The sequence below is a fragment of the Calidris pugnax genome, unplaced genomic scaffold (genome assembly GCF_001431845.1).
Source record: "Calidris pugnax isolate Ruff unplaced genomic scaffold, ASM143184v1 scaffold188, whole genome shotgun sequence".
Taxonomy (NCBI): domain Eukaryota; kingdom Metazoa; phylum Chordata; class Aves; order Charadriiformes; family Scolopacidae; genus Calidris; species Calidris pugnax.
The window spans coordinates 1,177,830-1,182,844 of NW_015091257.1; positions in this window are offsets into that span (position 1 = coordinate 1,177,830).

Consider the following 5,015-nt stretch of genomic DNA (forward strand, 5'->3'; position numbering starts at 1 on the left):
CAGAGCCCTGTGAATCACACTAGGAAGCACGGATCAAATCCTCTTATGTAAACATCATACCAGGCTGGCACTAATCCTCCGTGCAACCTAGGAGGACTGCTGATGTGGCATTCCCCAAGCGCACATTTGCTTTGTGTAATTGTGGGCAGTCGTTCTCAGGCACGGGAGGGCCTGAGTGTAAGCCTTTGTATCGTCTATCCAGGGTAAGCAAAAATAGATGGGGGAAGAGCAAACTCTCAACTTGGCCATGGGCTTCCAGGGCCACTTCATACCCCTCTTGGGGTCACTGCCCTCCCCAGAGAGAGGATATCCTTCCCCTAGCGCGCCAATGTCCCACACCCAGATCAAGGCCCATGGAGACCCAGATGACCCATTCTGGTCCCAGGTCCCTCTGGATCTCCAGATCCACATGGCTGGTGTGCCCTCGGGTTTCCCAACAGTTTTCCACTTCAGTGCACAGTGCTGAGGACTCATCTCCTGTTTCACACCAATGTTTAACTTGCTGAATCAGGACTCCATGGAGTGATTCAGACCCGGTTTCTGGTGACTAATGCCAGGCACTCCCTTCCTCCTAGGCAGCGGTAGCTCCTCGGTGCTCCCAAGCTCTGTTCAGCCAGGCAGCTGCAGGACAAGAGACCAGATGTGCTGCTTTCCCCCACTGAACAAGTGGTGATAGATAAGGCCTTATTTCAGGTGGCCATTTTTTATTTATGCAACAGTGTCAATTCATAGTCTGAACTTTCAAAAAATACATTTAGAATGTGTGTAATTATACGGTCATAAAGCACAGCTTTTGCACATACAGATCCTATAGTTTACGGGAGTGATCTTCTCAAAGAGAGTCTGGGTGGGGTATGGTGAGACTCCTATTGTTGCTTTCTCAGTCAGCTGGGACCGGATGTGGAATAAAGCAAATATCTTGGGAATACTTTTAGCATGGAAGACTGTATAATAGGCATTGTTTTATCTATGTAAAGCTGTACGTAAAGCTGTCTTCTACTAGATTGTTTTATCATTCACATGTAGAAGTCTAAGACTTAGGGTAACACTGTGAGTAAAAGCTCTGTCCCAGTGCACATTTGCCTGTCCTCACCCGTCAAAAAGTGTGACGTAATACAGATGCAGCAATTTCCCATTAAGACAACCATACAGCATCACCATCTGGCATTCTCTGTACTTCTCGTGCAACTTTTCCCTATTTTGTTTAGGAAGAATTTGAAAATATTAGCAGTTTGGTCACTGCTGTCATATCTGTGGTTGCAGGAAGCCCACCAGTTGTTGCAGGCTCCAGTGTGGAACTTCCTGCTCAAGTCTGGGGGATACCCCACGTTATTCATTCCAGATTATCAGTGAGACACAAATGCTTGTTCTGCTGACCAGGCCCATCCATTGCATGCAGTTTGCCTCTTGAAGGCTCCAGTGCAGAAGCCAATGACATCCCATGCGAGTTAAACCTTCTTAAATAATCTTCTAAAAAACTTTCAGAGCTCTTTTGACCTGGGCTGGATCTTTCTCTTGTGGATTTTCTTGGGTGTCTTCAGTTTTCATATTTTGAGTTAGATAATTTATCATCCTCTGAAATATCTCTGGCATATGCATGAATATGAAAGGTGCTCGGCAGAACTTTTGGTGGTTTGTGCTCTGTCTTAATTTGTCAGTGTCAATGTAATTGGATGACCCAAACTCCCAGTCAAGACCAATAAGACATTCTGCTCTTGACAGCAGGAAAGTGTGCTGCTCTTTTGAATTGCATTTCTCGTAGTTATCGCAGAGCTTTGACTCAGTTATTGGGGAAGTTGTTGAGGGTGGTTTTTCTTGCTTTAGTTGTTGCAGTATGGGAAGTTCAAGATGATGTAGATGCAGTCAGGCCATTTTCCACCAACCAATGTAATCCCTCACAGTTACCCACTGTGACAAGGGAAAAAAAAAGGTGTAAGGGCACATTGTGGTATGTCACCTGACACTACACCCAGTTGCATTGCTCAAACCCTTGCAAATTTAAGAAAAATGGGTTGTACTAGAATCTCTTCTTTGTCTTCTCTGAATTCTTCCCTAATTTCTAGACGAAGTGAGATCATAGAATCATAGAATGGTTGGAGCTGGAAGGAACCTTAAAGATCATCGAGTTCCAACACCCCTGACATGGGCAGGGATAACTCCCACTAGACCAGGTTGCTCAAAGCCCCATCCAGCCTGGCCTTGAACACTTCCAGGGATGAGGCATCCACAACTTCTCTGGGTAACCTGTTTCAGTGTCTCAGCACCCTCACAGGAAAGAATTTCTTCCTAAAATCTAATCTAAATCTGCCCTCCTTCAGTTTAAAAACATTACCCCTCATCCTATCACTACACTTTCTGATAAAGAGTCCCTTCCCATATCTCCTGTAGCCCCTCTTCACATATTGGAATGCTGCTATAAGATCTCTCCAGAGCCTTCTCTTCCCCAGGCTGAACAACCCCAGCTCTCTCAGCCTGTCTTCATGGGAGAGGTGCCCTAGCCCTCTGATCATCTTTGTGGTGCTCCTTTGGAATTGCTCCAACAGGTTCAAGTCCTTCTTATGTTGAGGGCTGCAGATCTGGATGCACAGCTGGATGCTGTGTCTCACCAAAGCGGAGTAAAGGGGCAAAATCACCTCCATCAATCTGCTGGCCATGCTTCTTTTGATGCAGCTCATTCTTTTGATATGGTTGGCTTTCTGGGCTTTGAGTGCACATTGCCAGCTCATATTGAGCTTCTCATCAACCAACACCTCCACGTCCTTCTCCTCAGGGCTGCTCTCAATCCATTCTCTGCCCAGCCTGTATTTGTTCTTGGGATTGCTGCAACCCATGTGCAGGACCTTGCACTTGACCTGGTTGAACTTCATGAGATTTGCAGGGGCCCATCATTCAAGCCTGTCCAAGTCCCTCTGGATGGCATTATTTCCCTCCAGGACCAGTCCACACAGTTTGGTGTTGTCAGCAAACTTGCTGAGGGTGCACTCAATCCCACTATCCATGTCACCAACAAAGACATTAAACAGCACTGTTTTTACAGCACAAACTGATCCCAGTTTGTACTCCTGAGGAATGCCACTCGTCACTGGTCACCACTTGGACATTGAGCCATTGATCACAATTCCTTGATTGCAGCCATCCAGCCAATTCGTTATCCACTGTGCGGTCCATCCATCAAATCCATGTCTCTCCACTGATCCCAGTTTGTACTCCTGAGGAATGCCACTCGTCACTGGTCACCACTTGGACATTGAGCCATTGATCACAATTCCTTGATTGCAGCCATCCAGCCAATTCGTTATCCACTGTGCGGTCCATCCATCAAATCCATGTCTCTCCAATTTAGAGACAAGGATGTTTGCACAACAGTGTCACGTGCCTTGCAGAAGTCCAGGTAGATGATGTCAGTTGCCCTTCCCTTATGCACCAACACTGTAATGCCATCATAGAAGGCTACCAAAAGTTTCACTCTTTTTTGCCGTGACATGCTGGGACAAGTTTGGCTATTGTCTTTAGGGTCTGATAATGTCAATCACATTTTTTATTTTTACTTAGAACTCAACTTTCGATGCTTTGTGAGGCAGCGTCCTGACAAGGAGAAAACCTGACAGCACAGCTGTAGTTTCAAATACTCCAACAGGTTCACTTAGACATACCATTGCAGAGTGACCTAGTTTAGAGCTATCACAGGGAACAATTAATCTTTGTCACTCCATACTCATTCTAGAAGCACCTGAAGCTCAAAGAAGTCCCTAGAGCCATGTCCCCTCCTGCCAGCTTTCTGTGGAGGGGTTCAGTTCTGCTCTAGAGCACATTTACTTGCTTCACTAGCCCAGAACCCCTCCAGGGTCCCTAGATGAAGGCAACTCTCAGTACAATAGCAATAGAAATACTGATCACACAACATAATCCACTGAATTTTCACACACACCAAAACTGATGGGAAATGAATTTTTTTTGGTGTCTGCATCAGCCAGTCATTAGTAGCTCCCAGTGTTATTCTGGCAATTCTTTAGCTCCTAAGTATTTTTCATGGATCATATTTTCATCAAATCACAACACTTTTCAGCTGTTGATTTCTGCAGAGAGCAGCAGGTGCCTGGACAGCTCTTGACACGTGTTGCTCTGGTTGTTGTGTGCCAACATATCTGCAGCTCCTGCTTTCCTGGATGAGGCTTCCCTCTTTTAGGCAACTCCACCTCCTTTGGCCTTTGTCTCTACATCATCTACAAATACCATCTGGCGCAGGGCCCCCTTAAGAAACAGCTTCTTTCATCTGACCCATGGGATGCCTATGAATGCGTTGCACTTGGGCCTCCTCCAGCTCTTCAGTCACTTCACTAGAAATGATTCCTTGAAATTCTGCATCTGGTCTAAATGACTCACCCTGAGGGTGGGAATTCACAGCTGATACCTTTAAAAAAACACTCTAAATTTCTGTCTCAGTATTTAGAACTTGGTCAGTAGCCCGGCCATGGCGTTATCAGTGACATTGTCTTCCTCAGCTAACAAACTATGAGTTGTCTTTATGCAAACTCTTTTCGAAGTAAATATTAATACAAGAGCTCCTGATGGCCTCCCCCTGGGCACACAGTCTCCCTGTGTTACTCATTCTGAATTCAACACACGAAGTTATGCCTCACTTAAACCATCTTCTGACCAGAAGCAGAGGGAAACCCCCAGCAAAAGCTTCCTCAATGCAAATAACCGCCTGTGTGGAGGTTGCCCTGTTGCTGCTTTTTGGTTTGCTGTTTATTCGGAATTTCCAAGGAGCCACGTTGCTGCTTTTTCCCTTCCATCACATCAAGAAAAGTTTTATAAGACTGTGCTTTGCAAGATGCACAGCCGACACATTAAAAATTGTGGCCAAAGTCTTTGGTCTTGCCATGCAGAAGCACTGTGAAAACGCTGTCCTGCTTTCCCTTTACACTCAAAGAGTATTAGCTCAGTGACCGGAAAGCCCTCCTACTCAAGGCCAAGAGATTTCTTCTAAGAAGAGATGCTTTTTCTGTTTTGAG